The 20,609-nt window shown below is 44.2% G+C and overlaps 1 long non-coding RNA gene across 3 annotated transcripts in view; it reads right to left on the reverse strand.

The window, feature by feature from the left end:
* The window catches only part of LOC116789339, a 155,749-nt gene that overhangs the window by 75,455 nt on the left and 59,685 nt on the right, over positions 1 to 20,609 (reverse strand). For all 3 annotated transcript variants that reach the window (XR_004357987.1, XR_004357988.1, XR_004357989.1), the window contains one exon: positions 9,003 to 9,120. This is a non-coding gene — a long non-coding RNA (uncharacterized LOC116789339). The remainder of the gene's footprint in view (positions 1 to 9,002; positions 9,121 to 20,609) is intronic.

A 20,609-nucleotide genomic window follows, 5' to 3' on the forward strand; every position in this document is an offset into this window, starting at 1 on the left:
TTCAGAGCTGGAGGTTTTTCTGTACAGAACCGAAGAGGGAACTGGGGGTTTGTTACACTCTGAGAGCTCTGTGTGTTTGGGTGTAGTGTGGTTCCAGTCTGACTTCCCAGCTGGTTTAGTGATCCCAGGTTGGACGGGGCTTGGAGCAACCTGGGATAGTGGAAAGTGTCCCTGCCCATGGCAAGGGATGGAACTGGATGATCCTTGAAGTCCCTTCCCACCCAAACCGTTTTAGGATTCTGTGATTCTCTGAAAGAGTATAAAAGGCATAAATTAGGTGTTTGTGTGGGGCTTCACTGGAGTGAAAGAGAAGGGGAAAAAAAGCATAAATTAATGAATCTTCCCCCAACGGCTTTAAAAATACCAAAAACTGCCTAGATAAGAAGGGAAGGGCTGCCTTGTTTCAGTCCTTGTTTCAAAGGAGCAGTAGAAACCCTGTGGCACAACGGCCTGATGGGGCTTTTTGGGTTTGAAAGTAGCTTGCATGGGGCTTGGAGCAACCTGGGCTAGTGGAAGGTGTCCCTGCCCATGGCAGGGGGTGGGACTGGATGAGCTTTAAGGTCTTTTTCCACCCAAAACTCTGTTTTGACCTGAGCCACCACACAGACAAGGCAGTGGAGTCCAACTGCATCCATTAGGATTCATGTTCTGCTGAAAGATGGAATAGTCTGGGGAAAAAGAAAAAATCCCTCCTCGTCTGAGTGTGAGTAATGCCCTGCCAATGAACAGGGGAAAAGTGTTTGTTGACTCCTGCAAAACAAGACACAACTACCAGCTTTTAAGGGCTCAATTAAGCTGCTTTCAAGATCCAGGCCAGCAAGTTAGTACCTCCCTTTAAATATTAAAACTGTGGAGATGGATCTGAGCTTTACACTGGAACCCTGAGGTAGGTAATTTAAACCATCTGCACTGCAGAGCTGTTGCTGAGGCCAATAAAAATATTTCATAATTACTTTTTTGCTTCCTTTTTCACCAGCATCAAATGCCAGCATTGTTAAAGGTCAGAACCATGTCACTTTGCAACACTTTGAGGAAAAGGGTTTACCCAGGCAGCCAGATTGGGATTGAAACACTTGGCACAGCAGGAATATTCTCAGATGGAGGTTATGAGCTTTGGAAGGGCAGGTTTCAGGCACTCACCAGGTCTCTGACACCATGAGATATCTGAATTATTTGTTCTCATTCTGTGATTTCGAGTTTTCCCTGCAACACCCACTCAGAAGAACCTTTCAGTGCATTTTAGGTTCTTTCCGTATAAGCCTAAAACTACTGACAAACCTCACATTTCTTTTTGTAGCCTTGGTCAGCTGCAGATCTTTTTGAAAAAGGGATTTAATATGCTCTTGGCCTTGGCCTTTTGTTTAATTTCCAGTTCTCTAACAATGGATTAAAACACATAAACAGGCTACAGCTGTTCAGCCTTCTAAATTCTGACACCTCCTTCCTCCAGTTGGGACTACAGGCTCTATTTCTTTTTGTCTTTGGCTTTTTGTAGACTGAAATCCAATACTTTTGTCTGCATCTGCTGCTAAAAGCCATTTCTCCCCAGCCACAGAGTGGTCCCCTCGTGTCTCATTAAGCACATTTACATTTGGCTCATAAAATCCCAGCCAGAGCATTTCATGCCCAGCCCCAGAGCACTGAGGAAAAGGAGCTCCCTGCTCCTGGCTCCTGGAATGACACATGGCATCCCCCCCCCATTGTTTGGGGAGGACTCAAACAGAATCTTATTAAAAATAAGTGACTGCCATTTTGGAGATTTATTTTTTTAAAAAATAAGTAAATAAATAATAGTTTTCTGCAGTAGGAAATAATTAAATTGAATTACAAGGCACGGAAAATGTAAAATTCTGCATTGTGCATTAATTCCGTGGGGTGGGGATTTTTGTGAAGCTCCTGAAGTCAGTCAGGAGGATTTTAACCACAATAAGAACCCCAAGGTTTGCAAGACATTTGGTGCCATCAGCCTTCCCGAGGTGACACAATTCCATCAGGAACAGCAGAATCACCCCAGTGTGATTAAATGCAACCAACCAGCTCTGAACCAATCCCTTCCAGAAGTGCCACTGAACCTGTTCAGGTGACAGGAATGTCAGGAATTCATGACTCTGGCACACAGCAGTAGGAAGTCATTCCAGACTGGCTCCTACAAGTCCTGTTGGCTCCAGTTCAAGGCTTCCATTGATCATTCCTGTGGCAGCGTAACATGAACAAGGAAAAACAGCCAAAGGAGAAGGAAGCAAACATTGAGGAACACAGCCCTGGGATTCAACCTGGACAAATGGGATCCTGCCTCCTGTTCCAAGCCAACAAGTGGAACAACCTGTAGGCCACAGGTGCAGGATTCCCATCCCAAGGAGCAGCTTTGACCACCTGGCTCTGCTGCCTGAACTAACTGGACATTCCATGCAGCTCCTCCAGGAGGAAAATGAGCAGCATCAGACTCATCCAAAGCTGATGAAGGAAGTCAGGCCTGACCCAGAGTGAGTTGTCACATTTGCCTTCCCAGGAGCAAATGGGAAAAGCAGGAGTTTGGATGCCCCTGTAGGAGTTTCCAGCCAGCAGCTCAAGGTCTAATAGACTGGAGCTTTCAAAACATGGCTTTCAAAGAAGGGACAGCTCTTGGTGTCTCCAACTGCTGTTGCTAAAGAAGGCTCTGATTCCTTCACCAAACCTGCCAGCAGTGTCAGTGTTAGCTGGATTGACCCTGCCAGCACCAGGAGACACTGTGTCAGCCACCCCAGGGATCCCAAAGCACAGTGGAGACCTCTCCACTCTAAAATGGATGGGAGCAGAACGGGCTCATAGGCTTTTACCACACTTTGGGGAATATCTCCAATCCAAGAGCATTGATGCTGGTTCAGCTTCTAAGGCAGAATAAAAGGAACTATTCATAAAATCCTAGAATAGACTGGGTGGGAAGGGACTTTTAAAGGTCATCTAGACCATGGGCAGGGACATCTTGCATTCCAGCTTGGCCTTGGACACTTCCAGGGATCCAGGGGCAGCCACAGCTTCTCTGGGCAACCTGTGCCAGGGCCTTCCCACCCTCATTGTCAAAAGCTTCTTCCTTATGTCTAATCTAAATCAACCTAAATTCTTCAGTTGAAAGGAATGGCCACATGTCCTGTCCCTGTGTTTCTTACAGGCCCCCTTTCAGAACTGGAAGTTCTCCCAGAACCTTCTCTCCTCCTCTTAGTGTTGCTCAGGCAAAACCAACCACCCAACAAACATGATCCATCATGTAAGAAATGTGAGACTGTTAAAAACCAGAGGCCTTCAATTAACATGATCCCAAGCAAATGTGGCTCAGGAAAATCAACTCCCTCCCCTGATACTGGTCCTTCCAAGCCAGCAGACATAGTGAGACCATGACACAAGCCCAAGCCTGGCCTGCCCTCCTTCCTTTCCGACTCCCCAGCCAGAAGAAGGCTCAGTTTGGCCCTTTGAGACATTCTTCTCCACCCACAGCAGCTGTGAATTTTATCCAAGACATTCTGCCTGTGGTACAGGCAGCAAAATTCCTCAGCTGGAGACAAAGGAGCGTTGGTGTCACCCAGGAGGGGTGGGCTGAGAACTTCCTGCCCCCAGGAGCAGAGGAGCTCCCCTGGCAGTGCTGCCACCAGCACCCACCAACTTCCTTCCCATTCCCCATTCTGTGGCCAAACCTGCCTCTGGTCAGCAGGAAAACCAGGCATTCTCTTCCCTGAGTTTCCTCTTTCCCATCCTTACACAGACACAGAAGATAATCAGAAAGAATAAAGACTCAGATGTAAAAAGTAAGAGCCACGTGACTTCTGTTTCTTTTGAATCCTTACTCCAAATCCATTTGTTTGTGTTGTCCCCACTCCCCATCATCTCTGCAGAATCCCTGGTTTGAGGATATTCTCTATCACAGAATCACCCACAAAAGCCTCTGGGATCTCTTTTCCTGCCTTTTTTTTTTTTTTTTTCTGGAAGACACAAGTTTGAAGCATCGATGCTGGAGATCTTTAGAATCTCCTGTTCTGAAAAAAAACACCCCATAACTCTCAGGTAAAAGCAATTATTATGTTGACACAAATTAATGCAAACACCACAATAAAGTATTTTCAGCAGCAGAAGGAAAACTCTTCCTTCCTTCTCTGACCCAGACAGACCTGGAACTGAAATAGGTCTTTGAGCCTGAGTTAAACTCCCTGAGCAGGTGCTCCCAGCTGGGCCCAAGTGATGTGAACAGCAGAGTCTGGGGGACTGTTTGAGCCATTTTCCCTTCAAATGGCTTTATTTCTGACCTGCAAAATTGAAAGAAGGAGATAAGTGCTCTCAGGTCTCTCTCACTGCAGAGAACTGAACAGCTCCAAGCTCAGAACTCAGTCTCAGCTTTACTCAAATTTCTTCTTCAAATATGGTCCTTCTGCTCCTACAGTTGGGCATCAAGACATGCTCAGGAAGAGGCAAAAGACCAAAATATTCAAAGTATTAAGCTGTGTTTTACCCTGAGTGGTGCAAATGAGGCTCAGTAGTTCTGATCTGACATAGAGAGATGGAGATTCAAAGTAAATTCAATTCTGTGGAGTTCTCTTGAATAACCAAAAATATCAAAAATAATTTATAAACTTGCTCAGTTATTCCAGATTTTTCAGTGTTCACAGAAGTGTCAAATACTCAGACTCCACAGAAATTGATATAATTTAATTATTTCAATTTAATACCCAATTATTCTCTGGTGTCTATAGGTGCTTTATTTTAGAGACAGAACTCTTTCAAAACGTGCAGAGGAAGAAAAACTAAAGCTACATATCTAAGGTAGTACTAAGTATATTGAAATCACTTTTCATGCATTTTTTAAATGTTAATTTTGTGTGAAGTATTTACACCATTTCCTCACACCTATGAATAAATAATCCCACTCCTGTGAGTGTATTATTTGTGTGCACAGGGGAAAGCAGAGCAATGAATCCTAATTCTCTTCTGCATCATCCAGCAGGCTCCAAACACCCAGCAGGCAGAAGAAGTGGAATAAATATTCCACAGAAGTGGAATAAAGTTTATTTCTGAGGGAGGGCATTTTGGAAAATCCAGGTGGTAGCTGATTCCACCACACTGTGTTTTATTGTTAAATAAAATTGTTCTCTCTTGTGTGGGTTGATTAGACTTGTGAGGAATGACTTAAATTTTCATTTTAGGGACCTTCAGAACAAGAAGCAAAAAAGCTTCTTATGGCAAGAAGTCAATGGGAATAGTGGTAAAAGTCACTGCTTGGGCAGTGCAAGGAAAAACAGGAATTCTGTGATCCCAATATTATGTAGAAATGAGGAAAAGGGGCAGGGAACACTTTCCATGCTGCTCATGGTGATCAGAGAAGATTAGAAGTGTTGAGCTGTGCAAGTGCTGTGTGTGATGGGGCTGCTTTTGGCCAAAGCCAAGCACTGAAAGGTAAAGTCCAGTTTTCAAGGCCCTGCAAGATGAAAGAGGAAGAAATTGGGAGATAAAACAAATTACAAGAGCCATTGTGAGTGCCCTGGCCTGGTGGAAGGTGTCCCTGCCCGTGGCAGGGGGTGGAACAGGGTGAGATTTAAGATTCTTTCCAACGCAAATCACCCTGTGATTCCACAAATCCATGATCCTGTGAATTCTCCTACATACAGGAGGCATCAAACAAGAGCTCTGTGTTCTTTCACCTTGCCAGAAAGGTGTGTGAGCACAACTTCTCCTGCTGTTTCCTTTCTCTGTCTCCTTTTTCCCTCAAGTTCGTGCTCGGGGTCTCTGTGACAATTGTTGTCTGGGTAAGAGGTTAAATGACAAAAAAAACATCTCCTGGATGCACATCCTCCCTTCTTTCTAAAAGCTGCATTTTAAAATATATGTTTAAAGCATATACATTGAGTTTGGGGTGCAGTTGGTGGCCCTGCAGTGGGATGCAAATGTTGTGTGAGGTGAGATTAATCCTTCTGTCCCTCAAGTGACATATTTCAGGAATAGAACAAATATTCAACTGCCTGTATCCAACTGCTGCATCCTCAGACTCCTGTTCTTCCAAAGAATAAAATGCCTGAGCCACTCGTGGTGCTGATGTTCTGCTGAGGGCAGTGGGGACCCCTCTCCCAATTGTAGTGGGCCCAAGGTATCCCCCCATGTCTCATCACTCTGTCCCTGTGTCACACAGGCTGGGCACAGGTAAGGAGCACTCAGGGAACAGCCTGAATAAAAACAGAACAGAGGGAAAAAATAGATTCTGAGCTGTCTGGGGGACAGATTAAATTTAGCATAAGAGCCCAGCAAAGGAGAGAAACTGTACGAGTTGGGCTGCTGATGGCTCTGTTTAATCTCCCTCGTGCTGACCATTCCTGCCTCCTTCTTCCTGCAGGAATTGTTGGGAAAAAGAGGAATGAGGGACAATATTTATGTAAGAGTGAGGGGGAGGAGGAGGGAAGCACCAAGTGTTGATTTGCTGGGGGTGGAAGAGGCAGCCCTAACTCAGCACTGATTGCAAATGGAGAGAGAGGAGGTTTGGAAGAGCTATTAGAAAAAATTCTGCCCTGTGAGGATGGGGAGGCCCTAGCCCAGGTTGCCCAGAGAAGCTGTGGCTGCCCCTGGATCCCTGGAAGTGTCCAAGGCCAGGTTGGATGGGGCTTGGAGCAACCTGGGCTAGTGGAAGGTGTCCCTGCCCATGGCAGGGGGTGGAACAGGATAATTTTTAATGTCCCTGCCAACCCAAACCACTCTGGGATTCTATGATTTTATTACCATCTCCTGGTGTCTCCTGTGCCCCAGGATGCAGTCCCAGGTCCTACCACCTTTCAAACTATGGAATCAGCTAAAAAATGTCCTAAACATGTAGCAAAGACTGGCTTGAAATGTAAAAGTCAGGCTGTCATCAAGGACATGTTACTACTGTTTCCAGCCCAGGAAGCCAGGTCATTTTGGGTTCCCCTAAATAGAAAGTGGTGAGCCAGTAAAAAAAAAAAAAAAAAAAAAAAAAAAAAAAAAAAAAAAAAAAAAAAAAAAAAGGCTCAGATTCTTGTTGCACAATTTTTCTCCTCCTGCTCTTGATTTAATGCCAATGTAACCAAAAGATTGACCTACAAGAGCTCAGATTTCCTTCCTGTTTCTTCCCTCCCATCTCCCAGCTTCAAGCCAATAACTTTGTGTTATCTGCAAACACTGCTCTCGTTCTCTTCACCACAGCTAAACACACTGTCAGATGAATCAGCACTTCAGCATGAGCCAACCCCATCCCAACACCAGCAGAGGTTATATCAACACAGCCATGGCTTTTTAGCCTGGTTTCCTAAGAAAACAAGGCTTATGCAAACACAGCAGCTCCCAGTCTGCCTCTGCCCCTGTTCAGAAATGGTAATTTTTTTGAACCATGGGCCAGTTTCAACCATATTTAATGAAAGGATGGAAATCTCAGTGCCATTGAGGGAAGGTGGAAGGGAAAGCAGAGATTCCCAAAGCAGTGCTCCTGATGTGGGCATCAGACACAGGTGTGAGGTGCTGGGATTCCTAAATCTCATCTCTAATTAGCCCTTACCCCATTTGTTTCACTCACAAGTTTGACCTGATCCTGAAAAGGACCAAAAGGATCCAAAAGGCCCTTGTTTGATTTCTCTCTGAAACAGAGTGGATTTAGTTTGGATATTTGGGAGAAATTGTTGGCTCTGAGGGTGGTGAGGCCCTGGTACAGGTTGTCCACAGAAGATGTGGCTGCCCTTGGATCCCTGGAAGTGTCCAAGGCCAGGTTGGACGGGGCTTGGAGCAACCTGGGTTGGTGGAAGGTGTCCCTGCCCATGGCAGGGGGTGGAACTGGATGGGCTTTAAGGTCCTTCCAAACCAAACCATTCCATGATTCTGTGATTTGATGATTGGCTCCCCTTGAGCTCCACAATATCTTGTCCCAGAACATTTACCAACAATAAGACACAAATCCTCAAGCAAAGAGTCAAGAGTTGCCCTGATGTGCTCACACAGACATGTCCTGAAGCCAGGACTGCCCCACACCAAGGCTCTTGACCAACTTTGAGTTCCAAATTCCAGAAGAACAGCCTCCCACGCTGGTACAAGCAAATCCTCAGCCTGGGAGAGCTCCTTTTACCCTGACACTACAAAGACTCCTCCTCATTTAGTCCCTGACAAAACAGAACCTTTGAATCTTTTCCAGTCAGGACAATCTCTCCCTTCCCTGTAATCACACCCAGCTCACCCAGGGTGACAGAGCCCACCTTGTCACCTCCTCAGTGCTGCCTTTTGGCTTCTTTCTGCACCATGGGGAGATATTATATTATACTATATTATATTAAATTAATTACATTATATTATATTATTACATTTATTATATTATGAACTGCTAATGGCAAAGCCTCACTGCATCTGAACCAGCCAGTGAACAGCATGTCCTTTATTATTCCCTATTAGAGCTGCCACAACAGGCTGAGGTGACAGACAAGAACTGCAAAAAAAAAATAGCTAAAAGGTATCAAAAAACATACACATGTTCCAAGTTACTGAAAAAAAAAACAAACAACCAGGGAGGTATTTTTAGGCTCCCATAAACCGACAGGTGCCTACATTATGTTGCAAGTCTTTAATCTATAAAATTGGATTTACAGCCAGTGCTTCCACAAGAATGAATGTGCCTGAGAGCCACAAAGCCCCACATTCCCTGTACATTTAACTGGCACAAATTTAGGGCTTAGGAAAGAAATGTGCACGTGCTCTTTATAAATTTTCTTCAGGTTTTAGTGGCCACAGAGCAGAAGAGGGAGGGGAGGGGTGTTTTGGTTTTTTTGTATGGGTGTTTTGGTGTTTTTGTACCGTTGTTTTGGGTGAGCTTTCACTTAATCAGAGCTCTCACAGCATGGAAGTTTTTCCTTGGAAAGCTGGCCTGGAATCAGCATGTTTAAACAACAAACAGTTTAGAATCCAACAGCTAATGACTCCAGCAGGGTTAAAGCAAACCATCCCCAGTGGCTTCCCTCCCCAGTGCATCTGTTTTGACTGTGAAAACAAAAACTCACCAGCTGTACAGAAAGGATTTCTCCTCCAGTCTGCAAACAGAGCAGATTATTTCACCACAAATGCTGTCAGGTCTTTGTCTGGCAGGCAGAAATCCAACCCTGGGCAGATCCCTCCACCCTGTTAGCAGAAACATTGGGGAGGGTTTAGTTATTGCAGACAACAGATATGTGGTATTAAACCACTTGAAGCAATTATTGAGTTTGTACAACACCGAGCACTCGATTGTTGCAGCAGGTGATCCCCAAAACCAAGCCTGGAATTCAAAACTCGGTGTTTCACACCCAGTTTCCTCTGTATTCCAAACCACCCCATGTCCTTCATCACATGGATTTGTTTTCCCACGTGTATAATGCCCATCTACATCCTCTTCAGACCATAAACCACACTCATGGTGACTTTTTTTCAACAGAGATGAACTTGGTTACTGGCTGCTTATGTATTTCTAAATAATTTAAAGCCCAAAAATCAGATTCCTTGTAAAACAGGAGTAACTACAAGGATTGGGTGTTTTGAACACCTCAGAAGCAGTTCTGAACCTCAGGACTAAACCCTTCTATTCCCGTGGCTCTGCCAAGGGAAGCAACATTGATTTATTTAACAGTTATCAGGGAGTTTCTTCCACTCAAAATTAAATCATGACCTTCCAACGCTGACTGGTGCTTCTGCACATGAGATGAAAATGCTACAGGAGAGCACCTTATTCCCTTTCCTCTCCTGCAGAAACACCTCAGCAGGACCTGGAATGGCAGCTGGTCAGATCCCTGAGGATCCTGAGAGATCCTGAATTGACCATTTTTCCTGTTTTCCTTGGGTCAGCACATTCTGTCATTCTTATTTTCTCTAAGAACCACTTTCTCCTTTATCAATTCCACTCAAGTCATCACCAAGGCCATTTTTCTGGCCTCAGAAGTTATTGGAAGTGAGAAAATGGGTCTATTAAAGCAGGATATGGGCGATTTTTTTGATACCTTCAGCAATGTAACTTGATTTCTCATTAATAGCCTCCAGTTTTGATGTCTTACTGGTAACTCTGCTTCAAAACAGGGAAGTTGAGTCACTGAGAAGTTGAAGAACTTGCCCAAATAAATTCAGCAAACAACAATCCCAGCCCAGATTCCAACCACTACAATGCTCTGTCTTCCAGCTGCTTCTCTAGGAAGATTCTCTCACAATTATTGATCATTAATCTCTGCAGGTCTCTCCTGCACAAATGCCAAGAAGAAATCACAGGCTCCATAATAAACACTTGACAAACTTCTCCATGGAATCTGTGTCTCCTGTCTGACCTTATCATCCCTGAACTAGAAGGAGAGTAGGATTTAGCAATTAAAAAAATGAGTAGTTGTGCTTTAAAGTTATTCCTGCAAAAGCACCAATCCTTTCTGTCCTTTTAAGAACTGGTTACTTATTCTCTCTGAGGAACTGAGCAATAAATATAAATTGTGCAATTCCAAGCAATGAAAAGAGTTGGTTTGGTTTTAGTAGGATTTAGGAGTTCCCATAAGAGCAAATCATTAAGACAGATCAGTTCCTTATTCCACAAATATGGAATTAAAGGCGTGCACCCTAAACACTAAAAAGGGAAGGGGGGGAACAGGGAAAAAACCACACAGGGAAAAAGATCTTAAATGTCTGGGAGAGAAAGAGATTCCAGAGAGAGCAGGAACTGCAAGGGAGAACCAAGATCCAAATAAATGTATCCAGCACTCTCAGCATGTTTGTCTTGGAATTCTAAAGGACAACAAATGGCAAGTGGCTGAGGAATCCCTGATATCAAAGGAGTCTTGTGCCTGTGTGGATCCTTCTGGGAACATGAGCCAGTGAATCCCTGAATCCTAGAAGGCAGCACTCCATGTGGTGTCCGAGGTCAGCCCCTGAGGAGCAGGAAAGCTCTGAGGGAGAGGGTGATGTCAGCTCCAAACACGGGATGGAAAGGATCCAGGAAACTTGTCAGTTCTGCAGCCACTCAGGAACAAATATTTAACTTGGGAATCAGTGAGGAGACCAACAGGGAACGGGCAGGGGAGCTCTGGAGAGAGGCAAAGCAGGAATTGGATCAGAAAAGCAGGTCCTGTCCTGCTCGTTCCTCCAGCTGCTCTGCCCAGCCCGGAGCGTTTGCATCCACCAGGCACCTGGATTTGCATCCCCTTTGGAGACTGGGAACACCCACAGGACCTCATGGAGTGGCTGGAATGCCTTAATATGGAGAACTCCTGCCTGGTGGGGAAACAGCAACTTCAATGAAACTGCTGTCCCTTGGAATAAAAAAAATACCCCGGATTTGAACCTGCCATGCTCTGATACTTCCCCCCACATCAACCCCAGCCTGGCAGAACCGGTTTTATACACCCACTGATTCCACCTTCTGCTCTTGGAATGTTTTATGCCCCTGTGAGCCAGGCTGAAGAGCCCTTCTGTGAGCAGGTAATGGCTGATACACAGTTCATAAAACCACAGCTCCAGCTTCCTTCACACAAAGAAATGTCTCATGTCTCTCCCATGCAACAATTTCACAGCTGCCTCAGTAATTTTTTTTTCCTGGAATTTCTGCATCAACAACTATAAATCTCTTTTTTTTTCTTCAAACATGGGGGTGTTTATGAAATATTTCTCCCTTCCCTGCAGCGAAAAAGTGAAAAATCTGTCATTTTGGAGGCCACAAGCACAAGTCCATGGCTGGCCCAAGGAACCATCCCAGGAGGTTTGGAGGGAATGAGCTTAAGGAAAGTAGAGAATCATGGAATCCCAGGATGATTTGGGTTGGAAGGGAACTTAAAGCTCATCTCATTCCACACCCTACCATGGGCAGGGACACCTTCCACTAGCCCAGGTTGTTCCAAATCCTGTCCAACCTGGCCTTGGACACTTCCAGGGATCCAGGGGCAGCCACAGCTTCTCCGGGCAACCTGTGCCAGGGCCTCCCCACCCTCCCAGGGAAGGATTTCTCCCTAAGAAATGTCTCCCCATGCATTACAATTCTAAGGATGGAGAGAGAGATATTTGAGCCCTGATTTACAGAGCTGAAAACCAGAACAGGAAGGGAAGCCCAGAACTGCTGCTGCACCACAGCCATGAAACCCGGGAACTCACAGGATGCCACCAACTTTCCCTACAAATGCTCCCATCTGCTCTTCCCTGCCAGTCACTTCCTCTTCCCTCTTCTTTATTCAGTGCTTTGCTGTTTGTTCTGCTGCCAATTATTTCCATATTTTCCCAGAGTGGGTTAACTTCTCCATCAGATTTTTTTGATGTCTCTGGAGCCGCGAGCTCCTGATATCCCAGATGATGCTTTCAGATAATTCCCAGTCTCCAACAGCATTTCCCCCCACGGAGTTCCATTCCCAAACGCATTCTGGGTGCACCAGTATAAATCTGGAAGATAATTCTCATGGATGTGGTGCTGATATCCAAGTGCAAGCACAGGGGTGCACGTGCACATCCCTCCCGGATAAATCACTGGAGCCATGTCCTATTTACAGGAGGAAAGTGCAACCAGATTGTGGTTGGAACACAGGGATCCATGAGGAAGCTCTGTGTTTTTCAGGGATAAAGAAGGACTCTTCTTAGCCCCTCAGAACTAGATTAATCTGTGGGGCAGCTTTCTGTGTTCAGAAAAAACATTTATATGTATTTTAGATGATTGGCCTTCAGTGGTGCTTTGCAACCATTGCCTAAGCAGAAAAGCTTTGCAGAGTTACAACAAAGCACATTCATGAGCAAATCAGCCCCAAATTCACTGAACAATGAACACCAATCTCAAATTTGAGGGGGGGGGGGGAAGGACCTGCTAACAAGTTCTATTATGCTCAGGAGAAAACGGAATATAAAACTCATGTCTTAGCAATTTCAGGGAAAAGTGTTGCCCTTGTGCAGGGCTCAAACTTCACACCGTGCTGAGAATAAACTTGCAGACAGCCCTGACAGCTGTGGGAATGGTGCCACGTATTAAAATGTTCCAACCTTCCTCGGGGATGCCAACAGGAGGAGTGACCCAGCAGAGCATCCTGTGCTCAGGTACAGGTCAGCTGAGACAGGGAGCAACACCTCGGGGAGGCTGAGATTGGGAAGGGAAATAAAACCTAAATAAGTTCCTGAGGAGAAGCCGAAGGAAGAACACTTAAAAAAAAATAGGTTAAGAGTAAGAAATTATGAAATTCCACATAAATTCTTTGAATCCATCAGTAGGTACACATCTTGCCAGAGGAAAATGGGAAAGATTCAAGTTGTGGTGGAGAAAAGCAGGAGTAGGTAAATAAATGTGTTATATTTATAAATAAAATATTTCAGGTATCTCCTGCCCCCACCACTGATAAAAGGCAAATGTCTACACTGAGCCACGTCCATTGGAACTAAAAAAAATATAAATTAGCATATAGAATAGATAATTGTTGGAGCTGTTGGTGACCCATTCCTGGAAGTGTTCCAGGCCAGGTTGGATGGGGTTTGGAGCAACCTGGGCTAGTGGAAGGTGTCCCTGCCCATGGCAGGGGGTGGAATGGGATGGGCTTTAAGGTCCCTTCCAACACAAACCATTCCATGATTCCATGATAATCTTTTCACTAATTTGCTTAAAATGATGTGAAAGTCAGTGCATTGTGGCAGCCCCTGGAGTCCTCCTCACCACCATACCCAGAAATTGTGTTTTTAATCAGATTAGGGGCAGAAAGGAAAGACGCCACCGTTTGGAATTCCTGATCTGCACATCCCTCCTTGTGCCTCAGTGCTCGGAGCCTGCACCAGGCACAGAACCAGGGATCACACCCAGAGGGTGTCTCAGAACACTGGGGTAGGAGAAAGTTACTTATCCAAACCTAACTCTTTGCAAATTCCCAGAAAAAAGCCTGAAAATCCAAGGCACCATTCATGAGAATGGGAGTTCTGTGCGGTGGGAGGCACAGCCACGGGTTCCAGGCAATTTTTAGGTAGCTATGAAGTGAAACCACCCAACTTGGGGAGCACCTTCTCCTCTTCCCTGGCTCTGTGATCCCCTGGACTCCTGCAGGATCTCATTCTTTCCACGAAAATCAACCCAAGGACATGGATAAGTCTGCCTTATCCCAGACTGTGCTGCAGCCCCTCAGCCAAGAGCAGAATGATGTTTGCACGTGGAGCAAGGAACTCATTCCCTCATCCTGGGGTGAGACAGCACTGCAACCCTTCTAGGCCTGGAGGCTGCTCCAGAGGCTCCTTTGGGAACTGAGGATAAACATCCCGAGCCTTGCAGACCCACCCAAAGTGCACATTTCACAGTGCTCTGGGTGCCTTTGCTTATTTTCCGCTGCACGAGTGGCCGCGCTGGAGTGATGTCAGATTCCCTGATGCAACATTCCCTGGCACTTTCCCTTCCCGTGCCTCCCCTCAGCTCCCGGGCAGGAGCGTGGTGGGCGAAGGAATGGCTGGAATGTGTTTGTTGCAGCCCAGTTTGCTGCTCTGCAGTCACTTGCTGCTTCCTGTCAAGACTGCAGGGGGGGGGGGGGAAAACCAAACAGTTTTTTTTTTTAATATCTCCCGTTCAAATTGCAGCTGAGACTCTGTTTTCTCAGCATAAAAGAATGTTTTATTAATGGAAATTATGCAAATAAAAGTACTCTTAATTCCTTTTTTTTTTCCATTCGTTTTCTCCTGTTTATGAGGGCTCAGGCATGTAGGTCTCGGTATCTCACCCATTATCTATTCTGATGGGCTTGTTTTGCAGAACAAAGACATGGAAATTGGGAATCCAGTTCTCCAATCTCCTCGTGCTGTCAGGGCCACATGAGGAGGCACCAGGGGAGCCAGCAGAACAAGATTCACAAGGAATAACCTCGGGATGAGGGAGTTTCCCAGCTGTCACTGAGCCAACGGAGTAACTCTGCAAAGCTTCTCCCCGAGCCCTCGGAACCAGGGCAAGAAGTGCTCAGGGATAATTCTGCTTTAAACAGCTGCAGGAACAAACCTTCCTGGCTTTCACAGCTCTGCACAAGGACTAGAAGCTCATGGAATCATGGAATGCTTTGAGTTGGAAGGGTCCTTTAAAGATCCGACCCCCCACCCCCACCACAGGCAGGAACATCTTCCAATAGACCAGGATGAAGATGTTTCTTCTCCTTCCTGGATAGGTTGCAAAAAGCAGAACAAACCCACCAAAACCCTCACAAAAAAATAGGTTTGTGTCAAAGTTGAGGTTGTTGTTTCTCAAAAGGGGAAAAAAAAAGAAAAGCTACAGTTTTATTGATTATTCCCTACAGAACTCCCAGGGTGCTCCGAGTTCCATGAGAGCCATCGGAAAATTGCTCTCGCCTTGAAATCTTTTCAGGGAAAATAAAAAAAAAATTAAAAAAAAAAAAACTACAATTAACACAAGATTTTTCATCGTGGTAATAATGAAATCTTTCTGTCTGGTACCATCTGAGAGCAGCTGCCCTCAGCTGTCGAGCTCCAAGCCCCAGTTTCTCATTGCAGGCCCTTACAGTTGCCTCGCACGCAGCATTTTCATCTGTCCCATGACATCTGAAATTCGAGGCATTTTTAGACGTGTTCCTTAAATGTCGTTTACAGAGGTTGCTGCCTCGGAATATCTAAATCCAACTGCAGCTGTATCTCCCTAAAAAAAGCAAACGAGTTCCATTTATACGGCGCTCACGGCGTTAGAACCAAAAGCATCCATGGATTCCAAATTATTGGAGGATGTGTCTATTTTTTGCTTCCGCTAAAATCGGGAGGAAAATAACCACCAAAAAAAAAAAAAAAGGAAAAAAAAAAGGAAAATAAAAGAAATAGTGACATATTTCATAACAAGCAGGAGGGTTTTAAAAGCCCATCCTGCTTCTTGTTGATATTTCATCTGGATTTTTCGAAGCACAAAGATGTCACGGGATCATTGAGGTTGGAAAAGACCTCCAGAGTCAACCTGTGCCCAATCCCCACCTTGTCAACCAGACCAGAGCACTCAGTGCCACGTCCAGTTGTTCCTTGGATGCCTCCAGGGATGGTGATTCCATCAGCAATCCATTCCACTGTTCCCTGAGCAATCTGTAGGTTTTTATGCTTTAATTTACCCCATAAATTAAAAGTCACAAGACTCCTCGAGCGCTGCCCTCGGTATTCATCCCCCAAATAGAGAGTGGGTTGAGGCTTAGCACGTGTCTCTGTCCCTGCTGGAAACTTGCCCCTCCGAGTATTTTCCCTAAATCACAAGGGAGACATCCACTCTTACATTTATCCTGGATATTTCCATACTGGCTTTTCCCTACGGTACAATCCCCTTTTTTTGTTTTTTTATACGATTTTATTAGAAATTGTAGCTTAACACAAATGAAGTGTCACCTTTTCTCACCCCCCCCCCAACATCCCTCACGGTGTTTTTCCATGTCCTGCTACCTCAGATCCTCCCTGCTCTTTATTTTTTTGAAATATTTGTGACTAGAAGGAGGGATCTGCCCGGATTCTGAAGAGAAAAAGTGTTAAACAACAGCACTTTTGAGCTGCAACAGCAACACGAGCCACGTTCCCTTTCACAAGTACACTTCCCAAAGCAATAACGCAGAGTGTGAGTTAAACAAAGATGTTGGCACCAAAAGGGGCTGCAAAATTATTCAGGATGAGCGTTTTCCTAAAGATAATGCACGGAGAGCACTCAGCGGGGAGTTTGGGTTGGTTTGAAAAGTTCGACGTCTTTAAGCTACACCCTCCTTGTAGTGGCTGAACTTAATAAATGGCCTCGTCAGGGCAGCTGCAGCAACATTTTGTCGTGATAATTTGAGGTCTGATGCTCTGACTGGTGGAATTCCAGCAAAAATTAAAGTCATCTCCGAGACAAAACTACAATTGAAATCTTGGCTCGTTGAGCATACACGGGTTGCATCTAATTCAGAGTAAAGGCAAAATAATTCTAATTACTCAGCAGCCACTGCTCGAGGTTTTGATCAGCATTTATCTCCTTTAACCTTGATGGAATTTCATCCATTTAAGAAAAGTTTAGTCCAAAATATCAGATTTCTTATTTTTGTCTACATTATATGAATGAACTCTGGGGATTTTATTGCGTGGAATTTATTTTGTTGTTTGGATTTTAGGGTTGAACTCAGCAATATTGAACCTGCTTTATTCATTTTTGCCACTGTTTATATCTCAAAAAAGACCATTTATAGACAGATATAAAAAAATAAAGATACTCTTCATTAATAAAATATGAAAGCAAACACCTTTTAAAGCATCTATGAATTAATGTATCTTCAATTGAAGAAAGGCAGAGCAGGTGACTTTAGATTGGAATCCCATCATAAGGTTTAAGAAAACAAAATCTTATTCATTTGGGCATTTCTAGACAGAAAATCACTTTTTCCTGAGATCATGCCTGATTTTGACATCCAAGGATTTTTCTCATGCCAAGGCATGTCCACTCAAGGGTTGCAATTTAAATTTTAATCCCCCATTCCCACGTTACTTGTAACAACCACTCTGCTGTTTGGCCCAGGAAAGCAGCACAAAGGGGAAACTTCCCACTGAAAATGAGGTGTTGAGGGAGAATTCCTGGGAGGAGAGGGGAGCAAAAGCATTTACAGTGAGTCACCAAGGCTTTGGGAGCACCCAGGAAAGAAGGTACCCAGGGACACAGGGAAAAAGGAAGGGAATGTTGAGTCCTGCTGTGAGCAGGGTGAGGATTCCAGCAGGTCTGTGATGGTCACAGAGGCAGAACACACATGGGGACTGGTTTGCCTTGGCACAAGGCGTGCCCTGACTGTGGGATGTAGGGACAATATTCCCACTACACATCAGGGAGGAAATTTGTGGGATCCACTGACCTGCTCATCAGCCTCAGAATGAAGAATAAGCTCTATATGGTGCTAATTCTGAGCTGAGGCAGAGGGTAAAGTCCTATCTCCTTGGGAATTCTACTGCAGACAGGGATGGGGAATAAGGAAAGGGGCGAAGGAAGAGGAGAATAAGGAATTAACAATCTACCTGAAATTCTACCTACAACACACAGGGAGGCTTGGCATCTCCTCATTGGCATCTCCTCATAGGATCCACTGTCTGTGTCAGGATCAGGGGACAACCCAAGCTGGGAGGACCCTAATTCCAAGAATCCACGCCAACCTCCTCAGAGTTAAAACTGCTCGGGGCCTGGAAACACCCAAGACGTGTTTCTGGGCAATCTATTCCCCAGCCTGGCTGCCTAATGAGGCAAAAGGATATTTTTAACTATCCATTACACCATTAGCCAAGTTTGGCTGGGCTTTTGTAAATAAACAGAACAACTAAATGCTTTTCTGTTACATTAGTTAATAGACAGATCCCTGAATGTAGGAGAAAACCACCTACGGACGCAGACAGCATATGGAACTTGTTGAGAGAGAGCTGCATCTCCATCCTCCACAACAACAGAGTCAATAACAGCTATAAATACACTTCTGTCACATATTTGGGGGTTTGCTTTTTTGTAATTCAGAAGGTGGGAGAATCTAAACCAGGGTGGCACCGTCGGGGAGCCGCCGGACACGTCACGGGACTGCATTTCCATGCAAAGTTATGCAGATTTTCCACACTCCCAAGCCTGCACAGATTTCTCAGCGTTGCCCATGACCCCAGCACTGATATATTTCAGTGTTATAAACCAGGCTGTGAACATTCTCCTGCTGACTCTGCTCAAAATGCAGCTCCCAGGCTGCTCACAAACACCTTTGAAATGATGTTAAATCCCCTCACAAACACGGGCACCGATCCCTCCTGTAAGGACAACAATCAAGAAATCAGCGTTCTGGGGAAAGGAAAAGGTGCAAATTTCTCCTTTTGACACTTCAATAGTACAATAATGATGGTAAGAAGCTGCCAGGAACTACAAACCAGCTAAATATAGAGGTTTTTGTTTTCCCCTTTCAACTCCAGCTCCTGGTGGCAGCTCTGCAGCTGAGCAGCTCTTAGTCACAGCTCCGTGCTCAGGTGAGCAGTTCCTCAAGGATCCAGCCTCCCATGAAATTCTCTTTACACTGTCCTTTAATGTTCTTTATATACCTGCACCTGCTGGCACTGCACCCTTCTTAAAATCTTACTCCTTCTTTCTATATATATATATAGATAGATATATAGATATAGATATAGTTTCTCACACAGTTACAAGGCTTAGGCAGAGCAGGTCCCATGCTCTCTTTAATAGCAGACAGGTTTACAAACAGCTATTTTTGCCATAGATGTATTTAACAATGAGAAAACCAGGTATATTTAGTGGGAATATTATTGCCAGTGCTCCTGCAGGGATGATATTCCACAAACACGGCTCCTACAGCACCGGCACGGAACCCAGCATGGAAGTGCTAATGGGTATTTTCCTCCATAAATCCAATTAGTATTAATTGGAGCTACATTCACGTTTTGAAAGAGAAACACACACTAAGAAGTGACTTATCATAGTAGGATTACTCACCTATATCAACTATCAAAATGGTGGCAAACACCAATCACTCAGAGCCACGCTGAGATTATTCCCTACAGCACTCCCTGGGCATTCCAAGAGCCACTGGAAGTTGTGCTTTCCTTGAAATCTCTTTGTGGAAAAACTTTTTTCAGTCAGCACCAGGTTTTCTTGTCATTTCTCTAGTCAGCACATGTTGCCTCCAAATGAATTTGGGGGCAAATACCTCTAAATGCACAGCCATTAAAATCCACCTGCTCCCCATATATCAAGAGATATTTAACATTTCAAAGGAAAGCAGCCACACACAACAATCCCTCCATGCATTTCGTGCCCTTTTTGCTAAGAAATCACTTGTTCTGAGACTTTCTTCATGAAAAACAGAAGGGGAAAGAAAATGAGCCTGGTTTATTTTAGGAAATTTAAAGGGAAGCGTGTAATGTAACAATGGCTATGGAATGACTCCCTGTCTTTCCAGAAGGATGTGTTTCAGAGTTTGTTGAAAAATGTATCAACACAGCTTGAAACAGTTGGCTGTGCTTTGTGGCAGTGTCTGGTATGAACTAATATTAAATTTTGAAATTTTTTATGTTGGTAGTTATTATTAATATTAAAATATTAAGCTATTAATATAAAACTATTAATTGGGCACTTAAATATTCAACCAAGCAACCAGTGCTTTGAAACACTGACAGCACAGAATTAAAAAAAGAAATAATAAAAATATCTACATTAATATTCCTTCTTAAAACTGAGATTCAGAACTTACTCCCCAGACCTTAAGTGAGGTTAAAAAATAAAAGATCACAGGTGAGAGTGGATCATAACTTCAGTTAATAGTGGTTAGTTTAATGTAGGGTGATGCACCCACAGAGTGAAATAAGGCACTGAAAATAAACTATTCATCCTGAAAAAATATATTTATATTCTGTATATATATTTATGTCTATATATGTGTGCACTTATATATAATATATATGTTATATATATGTTATATATAATACATAACATAGGTTATATATTTTATATTTGTATATATTACATATATATACATATTATAAAGATGAGTCACAAAAACTTCGCATGAACCATAAAATAAGAACTAAAAGCCCACAAAGAAAACCTGGAATGATCAATTCAAACTACAACCTATTGATGGGCAATTCCTGAGCAGAACAGAAAGCTAAAGATGGCAAATGCAGATCCTTTAGGGATT

This window comes from Chiroxiphia lanceolata, chromosome 7, assembly GCF_009829145.1.
Source record: "Chiroxiphia lanceolata isolate bChiLan1 chromosome 7, bChiLan1.pri, whole genome shotgun sequence".
In the NCBI taxonomy this organism is placed as follows: domain Eukaryota; kingdom Metazoa; phylum Chordata; class Aves; order Passeriformes; family Pipridae; genus Chiroxiphia; species Chiroxiphia lanceolata.